Source organism: Gracilinanus agilis, chromosome 2, assembly GCF_016433145.1.
Source record: "Gracilinanus agilis isolate LMUSP501 chromosome 2, AgileGrace, whole genome shotgun sequence".
NCBI lineage: Eukaryota > Metazoa > Chordata > Mammalia > Didelphimorphia > Didelphidae > Gracilinanus > Gracilinanus agilis.
In genome coordinates this window covers 670546170-670571471 of record NC_058131.1, presented here as the reverse complement: position 1 = coordinate 670571471, position 25302 = coordinate 670546170, and the positions used below count along the sequence as shown (strand labels likewise).

Here is a 25302-nt window from a genome sequence, read left to right as displayed (position 1 = left end):
TTATAAGCTGAGATGCAACAGGAAGTCATTCATTCCCATTTTGGACTCTGATTTCGGATTTGGCTTCTGATTTTGGGCTTTCTGATTCTGCATTGGATTTTGCATTGGTGGCTCTTGCTAAAGAGACTACCGTGACTCCTGGTTGGAGATCAGGACCTGAGGGAGCCTTTGTTGGAGTTGAGCTGGATTCCCTAAGATCGATAATTATAGGGTATTTAGCTAGGCAATATTTTCTATCTCCTTCCTATATTTCCCTCTCTTTACTATCTCTACTTTACTGTAATAAAACTACTAAAAGCCTCACGATTTAAGACTTAATTTTTAGAAACAGAGACCACAACAACTTTTTAAATTCTTACATCTGGCCAAAACCAATTTTAACTCTTACAGTCCAAAAGGCTATAAAACTGAGCATACTCTTTGATCCTGTATTACCACTACTAGGTCTGTATCTCAAAGAGATTTAAAAAACAAAACAAAACAAAAAAAAAACTTTGTACAAAAATATTTATAGCAGATCTTTTTGTGGTGTTAAAGAATTAGAAGTTGATGGGATATCCATCAATTAGGGAATGGCTAAACAAATTGTGGAATATGTTGGTGATGGAATACTATTGTGCTATAAGAAATGATGAGCAGGATGATTTCAGAAACAGCTGTAAAGACCTACATGAACTGATGCAGAGTGGAATAAACAAAACCAGTAGAAAATTACACACAGTGTAACAGCAATATCGTACAATGATCAACTGTGAAAGACTTAGCTATTCTCAGTGACCCAGGATAACTGAAGGCTATCTACCTCCAGAGAAGGAACTGTTAAGAATTGGAATGCAGATCAAAGCATACTATTTTTTACTTTAGTTTGTGTTTTTATTTTGAAATTTTTGTTTTATATGAGTGTTCTCTTATAGCAATAACCAGTATGGAAGTCAATTTTGCATGATAAAACATATATATAACTCAGATCAAATTGCTTACCATCTCTAGGATGGGGAAGGGAAAGGAAGGAGATAATTTGAATCTTATAATTTCAGGAAATATATGTTGAAAATTGTTGTGTGTAATTGGAAAAAATAAAAAATATATGTAAAAAAAGCAAATTCTTATAGAGACCCATATCATGACCAGTTAATACATGAAATTATCAAAACCACCTGAAATATAATTTAGAAGGACTTAAAGATGGGCCAACAGTATAATCAATAGTACAATGGTACAAAAGCAGAGCATTATTTTATGCTAAATCACAAAATATCAGCACTAGATGGGACAATATGAATCTAGCCCAACCTTAAGGTCTCAATAAACAGAATGAAGTTATTCACATAAATTCTGTAGTGTTTAAACAACAATACTTTGTTTTTATCAGTCTTTATTCATGATTTCAACACAATGGAAAACTCACGAAAATTCCTTCTACAAATGAAGTTTGGCAACTATTCTGTCATAGTCTTAAGAGTTTTCTGGGAGCACTGATATAAAATAGTTTGCCCAGGGTGACACAAATGGAAATGGACTATGAAAGTTCATGACTCCAGGACTATTTCAAGCCACTATATAATAATTCTTCTCAAACAATATTACATAGCATATTTTGAATAGTTATTTAACAGTAAGATTTCATGGTTTCAGTGGACCAGAGAATGTTAATAGAGAAGTATAATAGTACCTAATAGTTTAGTGGGGTTACTCTTTAAGAAGAGCAGATTAAATGGCTTTATTAAAGTATGTATAATGGAAGAGATTAACAGCACCTAACTGTTAAAATTTTCCACCTGATCCAACCTGAGGGTTCATCTCTGAGGTGTGCTTTCAGATAATATGGTCTCACGTTTCTATTTGGGTGTCAAAATACTAGAGTGGTTTTGGAATACATGGAATGCAGAAACTTATTAGTTAAAAACTTCTATCAAGAATAAACGTTTAAATTAAAAAAAAAAGAGGTCTAAAGAATTAAAAGACTGAAGCTTTCCCTTAAAAAAAAAAAAAAGAATAAACGATCTATGGTTCACTTGATTTTTTTGCGTGTGGAAAATACTGTAGAAACTTTGACTGGATATTGTTTCTACTTTTTGCTTCTTTAAAACAAATATTCTTTTAAAAAATTATAAAGAGGGGCAGCTGCGTAGCTCAGTGGATTGAGAGTCAGGCCTAGAGACGGGAGGTCCTAGGTTCAAATCTGGCCTCAGACACTTCCCAGCTGTGTGACCCTGGGCAAGTCACTTGACCCCCATTGCCCACCCTTACCATTCTTCCACCTAGGAGTCAATACACAGAAGTTAAGGGTTTAAAAAAAAATAAATTATAAAGATATTTTATTTTTACCAATTACATGTAATAACAAATATCCACATAAATTTTCTATAGTTATATGATTTAAATTGTCTCCTTCCTTCCCCCTTCCCGGAGGTGGCAAGCAATTTTATCTGCATGACGTGTGTGTGTATGTATGTGTAAATAATCATGTAAAACACATTTCCATATTGCTCATTTTTGTAAAAGAATAATTGTATAAAATCAAAACCCCAAATAAACTTAAATGAAAAATTGCATGCTTTGATCTGCATTCCGAATACAACAGTTCTTTCTCTGGAGGTGGATAACACTCTTTGTCATAAATTCCTCAGAATTGTCATAGATCATTGTATTGCTGAGAATAGCTAAGTCTACCATAGAGGATCACTCCACAATATTGCTGTTACTGTGTATAATGTTCTCCTGATTCTGCTTATCTCACTCTGCATCAGTTTATGTAAACCATTATAGCTCTTTCTGAAATAATCCTGTTCATCATTTCTTTAAAACAAATAATTCTTGATGAAAGATACATTTAAATGACAAATTTTATAAAATTGCTTGAGCTAACACACTGAATCAAAGAATCATTACAGGGGAAAGGACTTTGGAAAATCTCTCATCCAGATCTTTTATTTTATTTGTAAATATATGGAGGCACAAAATAATTCACCCCATTCATATTTTAAAACCATATTAGATTAATATCACACCAAGCATAAAACAGTCATGTATGGAATTTGCCACTATCATGGCAGATATCCAGAGCAGAGTCCAAGCAGAAGAGATTCCCTATAGAAAGTGAGGTCCTCTAGATATTCCATATTGCAGTTATTGTCGTTCTGATCCCATTTGGGGTTTTCTTGGCAAAAATGCTGTAGTTTGCCATTTCTCTCTCTAATTCATTTTACAGATGAGGAAACAGAGGCAAACCTGGGTGAAGTGACTTGCTTAGGGTCACATACTGAGACCTGGTCTTAAAATAAAAAAGGATGATAGTGGACTAGATTGTCTTTGGGAACTTGGAATCAGTAAATATACTATTTCAGATAAAAAACAAAGGAAGCTCAATTTGCATGTTTTGGTGTTCTTTATTTTATTTTAGTTTTTTTTTTTAAACCCTCACCTTCAGTCTTGGAGTCAATACTGTGTATTGGCTCCAAGGCAAAAGAGTGGTAAGGGCTAGGCAATGGGGGTCAAGTGACTTGCCCAGGGTCACACAGCTGGGAAATGTCTGAGGTCAGATTTGAACCTAGGACCTCCTATCTCTAGGCCTGACTCTCAATCCACTGAGCTACCCAGCTGCCCCCTTATTTTGGTGTTCTTAGATCACCAACATTTCTAATCTATTTCCTCTCCTCCTCCCTGGGGTAACCTCTTAAAACAAAGAATGTTGCTGTCAGTAATTTCAGTCTGGTCTGAATTTAGGACCCCTTTTGGGGTTTTCTTGGCAGAGATAGTAGAGTAATCTGATATTTCTTTCTCCAGCTCATTTTACAGATGAGGAAACTAAGTCAAACAGAGTTAAATGACTTGCCAGTGTCACACAGCTAATAAGGGTCTGAAGCAAGATTTGAACTTAGATCTTTCCAACACTAGGCCTGGTGATATAGTCAGTGTGCCACCTAGCTGCCTGAAACAAGAGGAAAGAGGAATAAAAACACCTCAGCAAAACTAATTAAATCAAACAAGCCTAACATTATATGCAACATTCCTTATCCACATCTATACCTACTCCCATTTTCTACAAGAAGACGACTGTATTCTCGTCCTTTCTTTAGGGTTTGGGCCCAATTTACTTTAAATTATAATTTCACGTGGTTCAGCAGGTTATTATTGTTCTTCCCACATTTTCACAGTACTTGTATATGCTACAACCTGATCTTTTTAATATCAATATTCAAGTGATGTTATAGATTTACCAAGCATGGGATACAGCATATGAATGGAGCAGTAGAGTGTCAGGCCTGAGGTCTGAAAGATTCATCTTCTTGAGTTTAAATTTGGTTTCAGACACTTACTGTGTGACCCCAGGCAAATCACTCAACCTTTGCAAACTACTCTAGTATCTTGGACAAGAAAATTCCAAAAAGGATCCAATGAGTAGGACATGACTAAAATGAATGAATGACAACAATATAAAAAGAATCAAATTAACAGTTCACTCTGAGATGGAAGAAGTTAGTACAAATGGACTGTGACATACTACCAACAAAGAAGTGTATATAAAAAGTGGCATAAAATTATCATTAAAGAGACATGTGAGAAGGAGATAAATGAAATTAAGGCAGTGGCAGCGTTAAGGGCAGCATAGAAGAATAATGCCAATATTTATAAGATCTGTGGTAATACAAACAAAAGAAATCAGAGATAGCAATCCTGCTATGTTTGTGGCCGAAATACAGCCATATTGTACAGGGGAATGTTAATAATGGTAACATGAATGGAGGGACAGCTTTATTATGAAGGTATGCCCAAAATTCATAAGTGATTAATCAAGGCAATGGGACTAAAGTGAATGTTGATGAAATTGTATGTGTTAAAGATAATGATGATGTAATTGTGAATAATGGAAATGGTGTACTTGGTGTTAATATTGGTTTGATTGGTGATAATAAGAATTTAATTAATAATGGTGATGAGTTGATTAGTGTTAGTTTAAATGGAATCAATGATGGTTTAATCAATGTGAATGATAATTTGATGAGAATTAATGATAATTTGGATGGTGTTAATGTTAAATTATCTGAATTAACTACTGGTAATGGTGTAAATAGTACTTTAACTAATGTTAATGGTACTTTACCCACTGGTAGTACTAATTTGACTAGTGTTGGTAATAATTTAATTAAAATTGATGATGGTTTATATGGTGTTAATAATAATTTGATTAGTGTTGTAAATAATTGTGAGAAAAAGAGAAATAGTGTTGTAAATGGTGTTAGAAATTCTAGTAAGTGTGGAATTAATAATGGAAATTGTGATTTGATTAAGGATAATTTGATTGTAAATAAGAACAATGATACCAGAATAGAGGTGAAAAGGACCAAAGATGTAAAATCCTGGGAAAATTCTGTAATTCGAGACGATGTTAACTTGGATGGACAGGAAATAGCTGAGCTTTGTTCTGATGTTACTCTTTTAGCTCCTGTGTTGGAAACTTTCCAACCTCCCAATAGTACTGAACCATAGGTGTCTGTGACTATTGGAGATCAGATTTACCACTTTCTTGTAGATACTGGAGCCAGTAAATCCATTTTGCAAAGCTTTCCTGAAAGTTGTACAGCTGTTGGTACCATGGATGTCATTGATGCTACAGGTGTAACTCAGAAAGTAGTTAAATTGCAACCAAAAATGGTAACCCTAGGGCCCCTTTTGGTGAAACATGCATTTCTGTGTGTTCCAGAATGTCCAATGAATCTTTTGGGAAGGGATTTGTTGTGTAAATTACAGGCTACTATCCAATGTACTGAATCTGGTGATATTTCTTTGCATCTCCCAGAGGAATCTTTGAAGGCCTTTCCATTGCTTTTCTTAGATTACAGTACAGAGGATGACTTAGGTACTATCTATCCAATACCTGAGGATATACCTGAGGATTTGTGGTCAAGATCATCCGCAGATATTGGGTTGCTAAAATCAGCTACTCCAGTCAGGGTGAGGACAAAGGAAGGACCAGTTCCGTGTGTGCCTCAATATCCCTTGACTAAGGAGGCAATAGATGGTATATGCCCGATTATTGAGTCCCTAATGCAACAAGAAATAATAATACCATGCTTTTCTGAGTACAACACACCTATTTTGCCTATAAAGAAGCCAAAACCAGATGAAAATGGCCAACCTGTTTACTGATTTATTCAAGATCTAAGAGTGGTAAATGATTATGTCATCAAAACACATCCAGTTGTTCCAAGTCCAGCTGTTATAATTTCTTCCATTCCAAGTCAGGCTAGCTATTTCACCGTGGTAGATTTATGTTCTGCATTTTTCTCGATACCAATTCACGAGTACTCTCAAAAGATCTTTGCTTTTACTTGGGAGAAGACCCAATGGACGTGGACTCATCTCCCACAGGGGTATACTGACGCACCTTCCCAGTACTCTCAAATTCTAAATCGAGATCTAAAAACGATTAAATTTAAAGAGAGTAAATTGGTGCATTTTGTGGATGATATTCTTTTGGCATATCCCTTTGTGTCTTAGGGATAGCAAGATTCTTTTGATTGAATTGTATAAACGAGGACATAAAATCTCCAAGGCAAAATTACAATGGGTTTTGCCCCAGGTGCAATATCTCAGATTTGTGTTGTCAGAGGATTCCAGAAGTATTACACAAAAGAGAATAGCTGACATACAGAAATTGAGTGCACCTAAAACTAAAAAAAAAACTTAAGAGCTATTCTTGCAAATACTGGTTTCTGTATACAGTGGATTCCTAGATATAGTGAGATCACTAAGTGTTTAACAGATCTTACCAGGAATACAGAACCAGAACCTCTGAAACTAAAGTCTGAACCATTGCTTAGCCTTAGATAAAGTTGAAAGAAGCCATTCTATCTGCACCTGCGTTAGGAACCCCAGATCGTGAGAAACCTTTTCAGCTGTTTGTCAACAAAACAAAAGGTATAGCTTCTGGTGTGTTGACACAGACTCTAGGACAAAGTTATGGTCCAATTGGGTATCACAGCTGTCAATTAGATCCAATAGCTGCGGGGACAGTACCCTGTCTGTAACAAGTGAATCTGGGAAATGTATAAAACTACATTTCCCGTGATCCAACATGGTCCAACTGGTTTCCGTTTCCGACGTCTTGACGCAGGGGAGCGCTTAAATCTCGTGGGTTAGGAGGGAGTGCTCTCTTCTTTGGCGAGTAGGAACTTGGCGAGGAGGCAGTATGGTGGCGGCAGTTTTGAATGCTTACAAGCGCGTGGTCTAATGATTTTATCTATCAACATGGCTTTAATTAAAATACTAAAATATATATTTATGGCAGCCTTTATCAATTTTAATATTTACAATTATGGCAACCAGAAGTTTGGAAATAGAATTTTCAATTTTCTAGATAGCCTAAGAGGAAAAAGCCATGCGGCTCTGGGACCCAGAGTCTCAGAAGCGAATCTTCCAGATAGCCTAACTATAGCCATGCCTGCTTTTTGGCCATCTGGCTCAGCTCTTTTGAGCACTTTTTTAAAAAAGGAAAGTGACTTTCCTTGCCATGCTTTTGCTAAATGCAAGAGCACGTTTTTGCCTCCAGTGGGACTCAGCCGGCCAGTCCAGCCCAAGCCACCTTGGGAGGGAGGTCAGGCCAGCCGATTCAGGCTTTTGGCTTTAAACTAAAATGCCGGAGCCCAGCCAATGTGCTGCTGCTGCTGCTGATGCTGCTGATGCTGCTGCTGCTGCTGATCCTGACCACTTCCAGCCTTCAACCCCGAGCTCCAGAACCTGAGATTTCCGGGAAGGAACCCAGACCTGCCGCCTTTGCTGAGATCCAGACCTCCAGAGACTGCTTCAGCTCTGACGCAAACCATTTGGGTATATTCCCCTTCCTCTCTACTTTTTTATAGGAGACATTCTAGCCTTCCACGTGTTTCTCTAAAGACCTAATTAGGCAACAACCCACACAGACTCTACATGTGGGTAGTTTTCCTGAGCTTTTCTCCACTAACCCCGAGCCATGTGGACGACACCACGTGGACCTATTGGCGGAACGGCCTATTCAGACTTTCTTGTGATTAAAAAAACTGAACTCAGGGGAAGAACTTTGAACTTTTAGAAGAAAAAAAAACAACCCCTTAAACTCAGCAGAACTCAATCAAAAGAACCTTAAATTGAAATCAGGGGTGAACTTTTAAAACCTCGGAACTGAATGAGCTTTAATTCTGTTTTAAAAAGGCTGTATCTTACTGTATATTGTTAATTAGTTTTGTAAATTAATCTTGCTTATATCGTTGATTTTCCTGTTGCACTGAATCATTTTACGCTAATGAAGTTTCTGCTTATGATGTTATTATATTTCCTAATTTACTTAAACGCTTACTGTATCAAAAACAATGCGGTTATATGTACCACCTATGAACATCTTATAGAGCACATGTCTTTAAAATTTATTCTGTCTTGGTAATTGCAAAGAACCTTGAAAGTTTTCCATGCTTTGAATATTACCTTGTAATTTTACAAGAGGTATTTTTTAACTTTTACTTTAAATCCTTAAGAATTGTTGTCTTAAAGGATAAAGCTTTTATATATTTTATTATAAGAGATATTATTGCCTTAAATGGGTAGAAGCATTCCTATCCAGGATTTTTTTTAAAACAGGAAGCCAAGGAGCTCCTGTATATTCTTATCTGAGGATGATTATACCAGAAGGTTTCTTTTTTAAATATCACATTTTGCTATGGAAGCAATAACGGCATTTGCCAAGGGTTACAGGTTGTAACAAGTATATGATTTTAAACATCACTGTTTATTGTTTAAAATGTGCTACTGGAAATAATGGTACTCTATTTGAATGTGCATTGTGAATCTGCTATTTTGTAAAACCCACTTTCTCTCACAGAAAGTCTCATTTTGGGGTAACATAACCCTTCTAGTTCTAAGCTATATATATATTTTTTTGATTTTAAAACATTTTTCTAATGAGAAATTGATTTTCCCTTTTTATCATCTTGTACTGGAAGTACATATGTAATCATTATTTATCCTTTTTCTGATTCTACAGCAAATACCTGAGCCTATAGGACTGTGATTTAAATGCCTCTCTGATTCCAGAAGGGAATATGAAAGCCATTAATAGTGCTAAAGAAAGCACATGGTCAGAGACTTGACTGACTAAGATCTGCAAAATAGCAGTTCTATGCCAATACTTTAGGGCTTGAAAAATTGGGGTTGAGTCCTGGAGTCCCAGTCTTTTCTAAAACTTTAGAGGACATGGGTCCCCTCGACTTAGATTCCTAGAAAACACCTAAGATTGGTTAATTATTTGGCTCACTTCCCTAAAAAGCTGATGATAAGTCAGATCAGAGAGAGACATTTTCCTTATGTCCTGGCCCTGAATGGGTAATTGCACACTGTTGAATTCACTTTAATTAGACCTTCATTCAAAGGTCTAAGTTTATTTTCCCTAGATTTTTTTGCACATTTTACATTTCATTTCACAAGTTAATTTTTCATCTTTTTTCTTGAATTCTATTCTTTGTATTTTGTCATCCTTACCTGACCTGAGATACCCTTTTTTAGAAAAAAGGTGTGTTTAAGAATTACCTCACGGGGATATCTGTTAAGTTTTTTAAAATTCGATAATGTGAAAATATATATTTATTTAACTCTTTTAGGAGTAATTTCACGGGGAATTATATAAAATCTTAGAAGAAAATGTATGTTTTGTAATCTATAATGTAAAGTTTAAATTCTTTTGAGAATAATTTCAGGATAAGGATCTTGCCATCTCCCCAGAATCCAGACGACGAACTTGTTTTGGTGAAGACACCATGAAGGTGTCTGAAAAGCCTTCACTGTACCATGAAGACCAAACTTTGAACTTTGGGGTGCAGTTGATTGAACTATGGGGAGTTGAAATTGAGTTGTATGTATTGTTTTAAATTGTACAGCCAAAGGCTGGACAATATAAATTCTGTCTGGTCATAGTGGATCAACTGACCAGGTGGCCGGAAGCATTTCCTACTGCCCGAGCCACGTCAGCCTTTGTTGCCAAGGTGCTTTTAAAAGAAATTATTCCTCGTTTTGGTCTGCCTGCACGTATTGACTCGGACAGAGGGAGTCACTTTACTGATTCAGTTTTATCTGAAATATATTCATGCCTGGGGATAACTCCAAAATTCCATGTACCATATCACCCCCAGAGCTCAGGCCAAGTTGAACGGATGAACAGAGAACTTAAAACCATGATTGGCAAATTATGTACTGAGACACATCTAAAATGGCCTGAAATTCTCCCTCTAGCTCTATTTTATCTTAGAAGCAGACCTAGGGGAGATCTACACATCTCACCATATGAGATGCTTTTTGGACATCCTCCTATACAGGCTAAACCCTTTTCTCCTGCATATACATCACTATTAGGAGGAGATACTTCTATTGCTTCCTATATACAGGAATTGCAACACAGACTGCGTGAACTCCATGAATCTGGAACTGCAGTACAAGCAGGACCAATAGACTTTTCACTTCACGACCTGAATCCAGGAGACAAAGTGTATATAAAGAACTTCCAGCGCGCTGGGGCAACCCAGCCTTCGTGGGATGGCCCGTTTGAAATTTTAATAACCACCCCAACAGCTATAAAGATCGGAGAAAAGGACTCTTGGATTCATTGCTCACATGTAAAGAGGGCATCTTCTATTGAACCTGATTGACTGTTTCCTATTACCTGCAATGGAGATAACAGTTCATGGACTCATGGATGTTAATTTGGAATCATTGGTTTGTCTTGACTCTTTCCCTGATTTTATTCTAATTTCTTATTGATTTCTTAATATCTTTTAATAGAATAACTGATATTTTTTTTGTCTTTTTTCTCATTTTCTTGTACTTGAGTACATATAATCACTTAAATTTTGCATATTTTTGCAATGCTATAATTTTAATATATATATAATTGCTGTAATATTAATGCTTACTCACAAGGTTTAGACTCCAAGAACTTGCCATATATTGTTAAATGTTATGGGACTGTGATTAATGCTTCTATCTAATTCCAGGAGAAGGGAACACATGAGCCACTAATGGTGCTAAGGAAAGCACAAGGTCATGAAGACCGACCGACAAATCCAATGGGATTTCTGAGAACATCTGCACAGTGCCAAGGAGCACGAGGTTAAAGAGATCACACATATACAGGTGGGATTGAGGTACTCCCACGCCAACACTGAGGACTTGAATCAGTGTAAGAATCGAAGCTGCGACGCTTAACATATGTTAAGACGTAGGACTCTCCGAACTACACTGCCAGTCAGGTACCACAGGTTGGCTATTATCTGGCTCACCCATATACTCCTGAGAATGAAGGGAATGACAGACGCTTCCCTTGCATTTAAATCTGGTCCTTTTTTCTCTCTTATAGAATGGCAACTTCCTGTAGTCTTAGCTGCAAATGGGTAAGTGCAGTATTACTGCATTGTATCCTACAGACTAGTAGGATGGAAATTATAATTGATTAGACCCTAATACAAGGGCCTGTTATAAAATTTATTTTGTTTTCTTCAAAAATTTTATGCACATAACTTTTGATATTTGATTTTGATTTTAATGCTTCTTTTTTTTTCAAAAACTCCAATTTCCTTCTATTTGATTTTTATATTTTTTCTTTTCTTTTTCTTTTGAATTGACTCATACAACCCCATGACTCAACTGTATATATTGAGCTGATCTGGGTATTTCTTTCTAAATACCCACGTCAGGGGGGATTGTATTTTTATAAAATCCAAGATTAATCGTATTTTTATTATATCCAAGATTTAATTTTTGGGTTTGTTTGAGAAATTTCTCAGGGAAAGAAACTTGCTGATTCCTTAAATCCAGAGAATGAACTGTTTGCAGAGAGATGCCTGAAGAACCTACGTTTAATCAAGAGATCCAGAATGAACTTTGGGTTACAATTGATTGAACTGATGGGGTTTTGTTGCATCAAGTGATCCAGAACGAACTTTGGGTACTAATGAATGGACTGATGGGTTTTTGAACAGTTACCTTAATTGTACATGTTATGCTGATTGGGGACTGCCCCCAATTGGTTTCTTGTCAACGCGCTTAGCAAAACATTGGTTTTGCTTTCTCTCTTTTCCATTTCCCTCTTATCTCTAACTATTGTAGTTAGAAGGACCTTTGTGGTAGAAGATGTTTGTGTAACATGATCACTTGGGGTGACTAGGCACCCAATGATCATCAGGGGGGATTGTGTAAATAGAATAGCCAGATCCCATTTAATAGTCAAGAATCTACTCAACACAGGCGTGCTAATGATGTCACTCCCACCTCCCTTAGTGGGGAGGGGAGACGAGTTACCCACACGTGACAATAAGTAACAAATCAAGAATAAGGGACTGCCCTTTGGGCAGTCCAAATCAATGTAGAAACTGCCATTTGTCCATTTGAATTAGAGGTGGACCACAGGAAGTGATGAAAGACACACTCTCTTTAAGTAAGTTAGTGAACTTCCTGTAGAAGAGTTGGCGTCTGGAACTGGAAGAAGAAGCATCTCCTGAGACCACAGACAGATTACACTCTGTATTGTCACGTGGGTAAGTTAGGCTGGCTTCCTTGGCCTAGCTGGGCCAATTCTAAACTCTGCCTATCCGGCTGTTGGGCCTTGCGGCTTACAGCTTCATTTATTTAGTCTTCTACCTCCCTCTTCTCTTTATCCCTACTCACCTCCCTGATTGTAAATAAACTCCTCAACCCGATGCTGACTTGGGTCTGATTTAATTACGGAATCAACCTGAATTGTTGATTCCTGGCGGCCACATAATTTTAATATATAAATATAATAACTAAATTTTAATTCTTACATGTCTAAGGGGGGTAGCAGCAGCAGCTGTGTTAGTCCAGAAGTCAGTTGATCTAATTTTGGGATGTCCTTTAATGGTCTATTGTTCACATCTGATAGAAGCACTAATGAGGAAGTTTCGTATTCAAGGATATTCTGACCAATGAATATCTAAGTATGAAATTATTCTCTTAGGTAGTGAGAACATCCAGTTGAAGAGATGTAGCATACTTACTCCAACTACTCTTCTTCCTGATTTGCCAAAGAACGGTGAGCCATTGCACGAATGTGTTGAGGTAGTAGATCTTGTGGATATGCCTAGGATGGATTTAAAAGGCACCCCGCTCAAAAATCCAGACTTGATATTATTCACAGATGGATCATCATATTTATATAATGGAATCAGATGCACTGGTGCTGCAGGTGTCACAGAATTTGAGACACTGTGGTATGGCTCATTACCTAGTAATCTTAATGCTCAGGGTGCGGAATTAGTGGCATTGAAGAAAGCCTGTCTTCTAGCTGAAGGTAAAAGTGTGAATATTTACACAGACTCTCGATATACATTTTCTGTTTGCCATGCAACAGGAACGATCAGGAAACAACGAGGTTTTATTACTGCATTGGGAAAACCAATAGCTCATGCAGGAATAACAACTGAGTTGTTGGAGGCAATCCAAAAACCAAAACAGCTGGCGGTAATTCATTGTCAGAGTCATACTAGTGGTAGAGATTCAGTCTCTAAAGGAAATCACAGAGCTGATATCATTGCGAAGTATGCAGCCCAGAATGCTCCAATTTATGCAATGAATTTAACATTTATTGATTCTGATGATCTAGAGAAAGCTTATGTAGACTCAGATGTCCAGAAATGGAAGGATAAATTTGGAGCTAGGAAAGAATACGGGATATGGATTACTGATACAGGAAGACCATTGTTACCAAAAGATTTGTATACCTATTTCTGTCAAGTCATCCAAACAAAAGGTCATTTTGGTGCACAAGGTGTTGTGGATTCCATCAAGAGACAATGGGTTGCTCCTGGAATAAGTACTATTGCAAATAAGATCTGTAATAGTAGTTCAGTCTGCCAAAAGTTCAATCAAAATGCATTCAAAAAGAAAGGTTTGGGTGGTAGGCCTTTAGCATGTTGCCCATTTTAGAGTTTACAGATTGATTATATCTGTATGCCTAAAGCTGGAAGATACAAGTATTGTCTTGTGATAGTGGATAGACTAACTAAATGGCCTGAAGCTTTCCCATCAAATACCAACACATCTAGTTTTGTGGTGAAAGTGTTACTCAAGGAAATTGTGCCTAGATTTGGTGTACCTTTAACCATAGATTTGAATAAAAGATCTCATTTCACTCAGAATATCCTTAGAAGCGTCTATGAGAATCTAGAAATAACACCTAAATATCATGTTCCTCATCACCCACAGAGTTCAGGTCAAGTGGAGCATATGAATAGGGAACTCAAGACTATGGTTGGGAAACTCTGCTGAAACTCATCTGAAATGGCCAGAGATTCTTCCCATAGCTTTGTTTTACCTACGTAGGAGACCAAGAGCTGATCTACATATATCATCGTATGAGATGCTCTTTGGACATGCTCCACTGCAAGCAAAAACTTGTAAGGCTGTTTATGCATCACTCTTAGGAGATGATTGCCAAATTGCTTCATATTTAAGTGCTTTACAGCAGAGGCTAAAAGAATTACAAGATATGGGAGTATTAATTCAATCTGGTCCATTGGATTATTCTCTTTATAATTTTCAACCAGGTGATATGGAGTATGTGAAAAATTTTGCCAAAACATCGGCAACAGAACAAAATTGGGTAGGTCCTTATACAGTTGTATTAGTTTCACCATATTCTGTGAAAGTTTTAGGTAGAGATTCGTGGTATCATTGTTCGCATATTAAATTAGCACATGGAATAGATAATGAAAATGTAGACATTATTAATAATGAAGAGGAAGAAGAAGAAATTGTGTAAATTTGAGATCTTCAGTCAATTAGAGTCTGCACTCAGAAAATTCAGTAAGGAGAGGACCATTCCAGCGGAAGAGGACGTTCAGATGGAAGAGGATATGGTTGAAGAGGATTCAGTATACAAGATTTAGGAACTTTGTATTAAGACTAATGAACTTATGAACTGAACTGATAAAGCTTCATTTTCAAGGATTTTCTTAAAGAAGAGGATTAATCATGGACAATTTGGATTGAATGGTTTGGAAGTATTTTGGGTAATGTATATAGTATCACTACATACTCATATGCATCCAACATTGCACATAAAACTATCAAGACCTTCGATGGAGAAGAGGAGAAAATAGAGAGAAGATTTCCTTGAGGAATGGAACATCATAAGGAGAAAGGAGATCTGAAGGAGATCTAGAGTTTTGGTAGGTATCATACATCTATCAGTAACAAGTTGCAACACAATATAGCAAAGAAACAACATAACAAATCAGATACATATGACACCAACATGTTAGGATACATTGTGTTCCTTATGGAATGAAACAATGTATAATACTAACAAAATTAGAATTAGCTATAGGATAAGTAAGTACTAACAAGAGATAGTTAGTTACTAACAAAGATTAGCTATTTAGGTAGATGTAGCTAGACTAATATACTAATATCATAGAGGTAGTTTAGAATAGTTTAGGAATAGTATTAGATTAGATTAGAGGATAAGATAAGGTACTAATATACATTATAGTCCAGATACAACAAACATAACAAAATTGCATTACATGAAGAACACATAACATACTACAGATCACACATCACAAAATAATGTAAATAGTATGTGTATATTGTAAATGGTATTATAGTGTAAGTACTGTATATATGTAAATGGTGTACATGTGCATATTTGATATGTACATATTATGCATACATATGCATATATGTATAGCATACATGTGTGTGTCATGCATGTATTGTGTCTATATCGTGTGTATATGTGTATGACTGTAAATTCTGTGAATGCTTTGATATAATTGAGTTGCAGACATTCAAATGTAATTTGCATAAGGGAGTTTAATGTTTTATTGTAATTTGATGTAGACTTATGCAATGTTGTGTTAAAATATATTTTTCAAAATTGTTTGCAATTATTAGTTGGTAGGATATTTCTGTATTAGAATAGGAGTTATGTTTGATGTTTGTTTTGACTTTTGTGTTGATATTTCATATTTGCTGTTGATTTTGTTGGGAAATTTTGTATTGTTGCTTGTTGCTTTGTGCTTTGAGCTATGTAACTGTTCAATGTAATTTATCCCTTTATCTTTCCTTGTTAAAATCCCTAGTGTAGGGTAGAGTAGGATAGGGTTAGATAGAATAGAGTTAGTATAGGTTATTATTTTGGCTTTGTGCAAAGGGGGAACTGTTGTGAGGATTATTTAGGTATTAATTTATATATAGTTAATGTGAACCTAACAGGAAGGGCTGGCACTCTCTGAGAAGGACTCCATGGTGGGAGTTACAAGCAGTAATTGATTCCCTGGGAGATCTCAGAGCTTGTGGAGTTGCACCCTGATTCCCTGGGATCCTGGAGTGTGGTGAAGGTTGGAAGCAGAGGACATCTATCCTGCACAACAGCACTGAGTTGGGAGTGATCTGCGATCTGGTGGACAGCTTGCAGGATCCTCTCCCTACTGGGGTGCTTTGGACCATCAGTTCTGGAGGAGTTGGTTCCTGGCATCCTGAAAACATCTCTGGGACTCTACTGTGAGGATTCCCACTCCAGTACTGTTATTCTCTGGGCCTTCCCTGGCTTAGGTCTTAGTTTAGTGTAGTCAAGTCCTTCCCCTGCCCCTGTGGTTTGCCCTTAGCTTGTAAGTGTAGAATCCCAATTCCCATCCTTTATCTTGTAGTCCCTGATTAAAAACTGTTACAAACCTTTGCCATTTGCCTGCTGGTTCCATAGGCCCTTGCCTAGGTGGGCTGAGTGACTTGTTGGAGCCTAACTGCCATTTCTAGCAACTATAACCTCCTAGTAGTTAAACTTGGTCTCCCTACCTTGTTGGATCCTGTTCATCTGTCATTCCTGTCTCTCTCACCCCAGTGTAAACCCACAAATAGTAATAGTTAACATCCTTGATAACCCTCCATTACAACCAGAAGAGAATATGCAATACTCATGTAATGGGAGAAAGGGAAAAACAGAGAAGTTTTGTGTTCCATGGAATGATCCCAAAGCAAAGATTCTTTAACATTCTCTTATCATACTCCCCCTCCTATGAAAGTCAGGTGAAACCTGTGCAATTCTAATCAGAATGTTGTTTTTATTTTAATTGAGGGAAAGGAAACCTGAATTTCAACTGTAGTTAATAAAATGATATATTTTCCACCCATTATATTGGATTTACTGAAATCTATCACTGGAACCTTTCGAGGTGATTAAATCCTAGGTTAAGAACTTCCATCCTAAAGGAAAGACCTCATTGATTTGAATATGGTTTCAATAAGCTGGATCCCCACCAGCCCCATCCTATGATGGGATTTATGGGAGGCATGGACAACAGTGATGTTTTTAAAGATGAAAAAGCTTAGACTGGTTATAATGGAGACCAGTAGAGGGAGGTATTGATAAGGTTACAGATTCACCCAAATTTCTAAGTGTGTCCTAGACTATTCTACTAAACAGTGGAGAATAATATAGTACTTTAAACTTACTAAGGATAATGGTGATAAATCTGGACTGTTTGACTGTATTATATTCTACAGAGACACTGAACAACTGCCAATAAAAACAACTTTTATGCTAGAAAGATTTCCCAGGAAGGAATTCTTTCACTACAAGATAAACTAAGACAGATGATAAAGCTCTGATCCTAAACTGAGAAACTTCAGAGTTTTCCTTAGGGCACATTGTAGTAAAAGAAGTATGGAGGGGGCAGCTGGGTAGCTCAGTGGAGTGAGAGTCAGGCCTAGAGACAGGAGGTCCTAGGTTCAAACCCAGCCTCAGCCACTTCCCAGCTGTGTGACCCTGGGCAAGTCACTTGACCCCCATTGCCCACCCTTACCACTCTTCCACCTATGAGACAATACACCGAAGTACAAGGGGTTAAAAAAAAAAAAAAAAAAGTATTCAGGGCAGCTAGGTGGATCAGTGCACAGAGAGCCAGGCCTAGGGAAAGGAGGTCCTGGGTTCAAATCTGGCTGTAAATACTTCCGAGTTGTGTGACCTCTGGGCAAGTTACTTAACTCCCATTACCTAGCCCTTGCCACTCTTTTGCCTTGGAACCAATACACAATATTGATTCTAAGATGGAAGGTGAGAGTAAAAAAATAATAAAATGGATTCTTCTGAAAACCATTGTTTGGTTTATATTGAATGGTTAAACAAAAATTCCATGCTGGAATTTGTAAATATAATTCCTACTGGAGAATGTATTAAAAACCTAATGAACACCAGAGGTTATGTTAAAAACCAATTTAACATATGTAAGACAGATGTCATAAATCTTAAATATGAAATGACTACAGAGGAGAATATGTATCATTGTCATTTTTCTGTCTTGTCTGACTCTTTGCGACTCCATATAGACTTTTCTTGACAATGATTCTGGAGCAGACTGTCATGTCCATCTCTAGCTCCTATGATGAAACTGAGGCATTGTTAAGAGACTTGGCCAGGGTCACACACCTATTACATGTCTGCAGCCAGATTTGAACCAAGGATCTCTTGTCTCCAGGCCTGGCTCTCTATCCACTAAGTCACCTAGCTGCCCCACACTAAGCTGATTTTTCTTCCGGCCTACATAATCAATGAAATATTCTATGGGAGATAGGTTCCTCAAAGTCCACTCTGATTCCTTGAAATAACATGGAGGTGTAAACCTAGGCTCTAGAGGGCTTTGGTAAGAGAGCACAATATTTGACAGTTCCTACCAAGCTGGAAAAATCTGGGGCCTAATAATGAGCTATGTGTCCATCTAAAGACTAACCTAGTTTAAAAGACTGCCTGCCCTTTGATCCAGTCACACCACTGCTGGGTTTGTACCCCAAAGAGTAATAAGGAAAAATATGTGTACACAAATATCTATAGCTGCACTCTTTGTGGTGGCAAAAAATTAGAAAATGAGGGGATGCCCTTTGATTAGGGAATGGCTGAATAAATTTTGGTATCTGATGGTGATGGAATACTATTGGCTGAAAGGAATAATGAACTGGAGGAATTCCATGTGAACTGGAAGGACCTCCAGTGTAAAATTGGAATTTGGGAATTGATGTAAAGTGAAAGGAACAGAACAAGAAGATTATTATACATAGAGACTGATACACTATGGCACAATCAAATGTAATGGACTTCTCTACTAGCAGCAATGCAATGACCCAGGACATGTTATAATGAATCTTTGGGAGCCAGGAGTCCACTCTGTTGATTGACAGGTGGATCCGTTGAATGTCGGAATGTTCCCAGAGAGGCATGTGGACACAGGAGAGGGCAGTTGGCCCAGGGGGGTATAAAACCACCCTGGAAACCCTGGCAGGGGTTCCTTTCTTTCCCTGAAACCTGAGATCAGGGGATCCTGGTCTTTTGTGGGTTTGAGACTTGCAGACTCAACCTGGCGAGCTCCTCCTATTTGTTCCTGTAACATCAACAACCTGTAACCAGACCATCATATCTGATTCTACTGCCCCATGATATTAGGAAATCAATCATCTTAGTTATCTAGGTTTCCCAGGGCCTGAGAGGGATCCGGGAAGTGGGCAGAAGAAGAAGAAGAGGGTGGAAAGGGGTGGATATCTCAAACTGGTTAGGGATATCATCTAGTAAAGAAGAAGCTGAAACATCAACAGCAGTTTGTCTACTCTGGTGTGGCTGTGGCCAGGCTGGACCAGAGAGAGGGCTAACCATCTTGATTCATTACTTGCCTACAGTTTGGAGATTCATCATTATCAATTTAATTAGGGTCTCCCAATTCCACTATCCAATCCCATTATCCTTCTTTGTTTAAATACAATCAAAGTTTTAAAGTACCTTCCTGAAGTGGTTATTCATAGCTTCTTTGGGAAGGTATAGAGAGCCAGCTCTATATGTTTTTGGGGTCCTGAGTGGCATTTTGTGACATCGGATTGTTAAGACAGGAAAAAGAAAATGAGAACAACCAGACTAGTGGTTTGCCCATGCTGATCTGATCTCTATGGGTTTTAGAGTTTATTTTATACTGGTTTCAAACAAAGAACACAAAGAAAGAGTCACAGCTGTGAAGGGGTTACAAATCATACACAACCCATTAAAGTCTAAAAAGTAGAGAGATGGGTACAAGGGCAAGGGCCAAATTCCAACCACCAATTAGTAGGGGTTAATTCTGGGAGCAGAAACATATTTCATAGAGATGTTTACTAATTGTGTTCTGCCTTGATTTACAGGACTGCATCTGATCAGATAAAGTCCGGCTCCAGCATATCTAAGTAAAATTTTTTAGGGTTCAGGCTTCTTAATTATCAAGGAGAGAAATTGTTAACTCAGTAGCTGCTGGTCTGATTAAGGACTCAAAGCTTTTCAAAAAGTCTATAATGTTTTTCCAATAAGAAAAGGTATGGATCATAAAAGGTGTCAAAAGAGGGTCTCAGATTTTTATCTATTCTCTTATTGGCTTCCCACAGGAAGGGAGAGACGCAGTCAGATATCAACGTTACCAAGCTAACGAGCCCATTATATAATATCAATTAACCCCAGGTGGGTCCTGCAGGGATATCATCCATTGACCTAAAGGATCCTGCCTGGGCACTGTTATAAAGGAGGAAGGTGTCATCTCATCCTCTCTCTATACTTCATCTACATACATCTAGTAGAGGAGTATTATTATAACAGACAGTTCTGAGGGACTTATGAGAAAGAATATTATCCACATCCAGAGAAAGAACTGTGGGAGTAGAAATGCAGAAGAAAAACATTTGCTTGATCACATGGTTCGATGGGGAAATGATTGGGAATATAGACTCTAAATCAGTGGTTCCCAAACTTTTTTGGCCTACTACCCCCTTTCCAGAAAAAATATTATTTAGTGGCCCTGGAAATTATTTTTTTTAAATTTTAATAGCAATTAATAGGAAAGATAAATGCACCTGTGGCCATCACCGCCCTGCTAGATCGCTGCAGCACCCACCAGGGGGTGGTGGCGCCCACTTTGGGAATCACTGCTCTAAATGATTGTTCTATTGCGAATATTAATAATATGGAAATAGGTTTTTAACAATGATACATATAGAACCCAGTGAAATTGCTTGTTGGCTATGGAAGGGAGGAGGAGAGGAAAAGAACATGTATCATGTAACCATGGAAAAAATATTCCAAATTAATTATAAATAAAAAAATTAAAATAAAATAAAGACTAACCTAGTGACATCTGGAGTGAATCATCTCAAGAAGGCTGGTAGGTGCTGAATTTTTTTAGGCACAGAAACTTATGAAGATATTATAGTAAAGGCTTACAGCCTGAGTTTGGGAATGGGAGTAAGCACATCAAGGAAACAAGATTCATGAAGTATTGAGTAGGAATCACTTAATGGAAACATCAGGTCCTAAGCCTAAACTGTCTACAAAGATGTTTTTAAATCCTCTCTTGCACTAAATGATATTGACTTTCCCAATCTAGAAGGTACAATATTCAGGTTATCAAATCACCTGATTTCCTCAAATCTCTATACTGATTCCTTCCCTTGCATGCCTCCCAGGAGTTCCAAAGTTCTGTGTTACATTTACAGCATCACAAATAGGAACGCAGATTTATAGTATTTTGGAATTTACAAATCAATTTTCATTGTATTTCAAAGATCTCCCTCTGAAATCATTGAATGGAGTTCAATCATACTATTTACAGTGCACCTAACATATTCGGCCTCATACTACAAAAATGCACTCTAAGCACTTAAGAATACAGAGCACTATGTACACAATAGGGATGGAAAAGGTTTAGATAGATTAAGCTTGGGCTTCAAGAAGTAATGATCAAGGAGATTAAATAGTAACAGATATCTAGAACAGGCAATACATTGCAATGGAAAGAACAATGAACTCAGATGGAAGAGAAACCTGGGTTTATATCCCACCTCTGGCACATTGACCCTGGGGAAATCACTTGACTTGTCTGAACCTCAGTTTCCTCATTTGCAAAATGGATATAATTCTGGTACTTTACAGAAGGAAATGAAAATATGTATATATTATATAATACATAATTACAGAATAATTACAAGTAAGGTTTGAGAACAAAGTGCTTTTTAAGGGAAGGCTTTTAAAAGAAGGTGGGGAATTCAACTTGTGAAGAAAGTAGGGAAGAACTTTTCAAATACTAGAACTTTTCAGGTACTAGGAATAGCTCCAGTATACAGGTGCCTTGGGGGGGTGCTGATGGTAGCCTTTAAGGTGGGAGAATATGAACTTTAGTTAACAGATTTCTGAACAGAAGAGTGAATTCCAGAAGTCCCATTTATGTCTTGGGAAGAAGGGGCAAAGATTTGAGGGCCAATATTGCAAGAGTTCAGGGCTCCTTCTGCACCCAAGGAAAGAAGGAAAGCTTACCAGTAAGGGCATTTGGCCAATCCCCTAGGGCTGCCCTCATTCTCCCCATCAGGAGCAGACATTCCATTGCTCCCCTCACCTTACCTCTTGTTATCTCTTCAGTTTTGGCACTTTTTCCTGGGGCTGAGCTGTCCGGTACTGCTTGGAACCTATTGTTCTTTCCGTTGCAATGTATTGCCTATTCTAGATATCTGTTACTATTTAATCTCCTTGATTGTAACTTATTGAAGTCCAAGCTTAATCTTTATCTAAACCTTTTCCATCCCTATTGTGTACAGTGCTCTGTACTCTGGTCAGTTTTAGATGATGCTTCACCTAGAGTCTAGGTCCTAGACAGTCCTAGATGATGCTTCACCTTTTCACCCAGTCATCTGCTAGGTTCTCAAGGGCTTCCTAGAGCTGGCACTTGTCCTGCTGTACCTTGGACAACACTTTCTGACTCTTATTTCTACCTCATTCTTTTGTTCCAGAACAATAATCAAATCTGCATTGCCACTGCCCATGATAATCTTGTCAGTTGGTCAAGGATTTATTAATTTATTCTGACTATGTGCCTGAACATGCTTTGGGGTATGGTATATTAGTATCAGTAATAACACTGAGCAAGTGTGCCCCAGTGCCAGTTGCTCTAGGATTTGGGGCAGATCACAACTTTTTTGGAGTCTTACTAGTTCAATCTATAAAATGAGAATGCATATCCTTCTCCCAAAGAATAATTAATTAACAAGACAAAAATATGAAAGCACTTTAGAAGATGTAAAATGCTGTAGAAAGGCACAGTGTGTGTGAAGTTACATTATTCATTTTCGGGGGGCATGATGGTTACTTCAATTCAACGTGCAACAATGAAAAGAGCCCTCAGCTGAACTAGAAATGAGACAACAAAAGGAGAACACTGGCTGGGGAAACAAGGAAAAGCAGAAATGAGTAAGTTTCCAAAGGGAGCCCTGGCTTAGCCTGGACTCCCTTTGGATACTTACCTCTGTTATCACTTAGATGCGGAACCACGAGGTGGCGCAGGGGAGAGAGCTCGGGCCCTGGCCCTGGCCCTGAGTTCAAGTTCTCAGTGGCTTTTCGCCAAGTCCCCAAATGTCCCTCAGTTTCCCCATTTGTGAAATAAAAATAAGTTCTCCTCGCCCCAGCCGGGCCAGGATTATTGTGCATTACAGTCCCATACAAATGCTCGCTACGAGGATAGCGAGAATAATGATGGTTATTGTACGCTGTTCTGGAGTCTCAGGCCCTGTGCTTGGCACAGATAGGCTAAAGTGTTTGCAGTTGGTTTACTGAAGTCCAGTGGCCACAAAGAGCACGTCCCCTGGCCAGGCGGGCCCGGAGCCCGCGTCTATGGGAACAAGCCCGACAAGTCTCCAGCACTGGCCGAGAAAAGAGTCGCGTCCGCGGCTTTTCCTCCACCCTCCCCTTATACCTTTCGCGGACAAGGCCCTGCCCTGGGAAGCCCCGTCCCAAAGAAGCTGCCCCGCCCTTCCCCGGCGGCGTTAACATGGGCGTCTACGGGAAGGACGCCCCCTTTTACTCTAAGATTCCTTAACGTCGTCCCCCATCCCTGTCCCGGTCGCCTCGCGCCTCCAAGTTGCCTCACTTACCCCAAGGTACCAGATGACTAGAGCTCAGCGCCGGACCTGTTCCGGAAAGAGGCCGCCGGCTCCGAGGTAGAGGCGGCGACAGCGGCGGCGGAGGGGACCTAGCAGTTCGGGGTGCCCTGCCCATTGCCTGAGGAAGGGCTTCAGCGACGTCAGGTTTGGATCGCCTCCTGAACAGGATGCCTAAGCAGAGCAAACTTTTTTGAGGGCTTACAGCATACCCCATTTCGAAGGAAAGTCTCAGGGGCCAGATGTCGGATGGCCACCTGCGTTAAGGCGCCAAAGGCTGCCTATCTTCCTGTCCCCGCCCCTGTCGGCCGAGGCCCCGCTTGAGGGGGAGTGTCGAAGAGGCTCGTGAGGCCGCCTGACCTGGGGGCGGGGCGAACATGGCGAGGCTGAGAAGGGAGGGACTCATGCACGAGCCGGGCCGGAGGAGAGGGCTCACGGGGCCGGCCCCCGGGGAGGCGGAGGAGAAGGGAGGAGAAAGGGGCGTGGGTTGGGCGGTCCCGCGGAGGCGGGAGGGGCGCTTCTGGGGCGAGGGACACGGGAGAAGGGGCGGGCGTGTGAAGATGGCAGCGGCAGATGAGGAGCCACTGGCTAAAAAGGCGAAGGTGGAGGTGTCCCCGCTGCTGAGGTGAGCGCGGCCGGGGCCGAGGGGCGCCACGTGGAGGCTGGGATGAGCCGAGCTAAAGGGCCGCCCCACAGGGCTCTGGCCGGCTCCGAGCCAATCAACGCGGCCGCTCGCGGGGAAGGGGGGGGGTCCGGCCCGGCCCCACGTGGGCACCCCCAGCGCTGCGACCAGTCCTGGGCGGAGGGTCGGGCGCTAAAACTCGTAGCGTTATCTCCGCTGTTTTGCGTGGGGGTGAGGGGGTGTCAGGGACGTCGAAGGGCCAGAGGACGCTTAGGGCGTCAGAAAGGTCAGCGTCCGCGGAGACCCTGGCCTGCACTCTGGGGCTTGTAGGGAGAAGGGTCCGGCTGGGTTTGCGGAGCCAAGTTCATTTCTGTTTCACCGTGGAGGATGGGCTCGTGTCTCCCTACCCAAACCCGTGTCCCCTTTGTACCTTGTGGGAAAAAAAAGTTACTTATTCATTCGCTTTTTGGTAATTAAAGGAATGAATGCTCGGACCCTCATGCTTCTCCACTTTGAAATGCACACACAGGCGATGGTGGTGAAGTCAAGCTAAAAACAGCTCCTTCAGACTTGAAAACTATCCAGTCCAGGTCAAAAAAAGGGAATAAGAAACTACTTTAGACTCCTCATTACACTCACCTCTGTGCAGGTCACCCCTTTCCCCACCCATTCTTTATCAAGAAAGGAAGAGGAAAAACTAGGCACCTGCCAACTTGTGG

The 25302-nt window shown here is 39.4% G+C and overlaps 1 protein-coding gene across 1 annotated transcript in view; it reads right to left on the bottom strand.

Annotated features, from left to right (window-relative positions):
- Positions 1–23997, bottom strand: part of AP3M1 (adaptor related protein complex 3 subunit mu 1) — a 40416-nt gene extending 16419 nt beyond the window's left edge. The window contains exon 1 of the mRNA XM_044659054.1: positions 23956–23997. The gene's annotated coding sequence lies outside the window, so the exon portion shown is untranslated. The remainder of the gene's footprint in view (positions 1–23955) is intronic.
- Positions 23998–25302: the final 1305 nt, after the last annotated feature.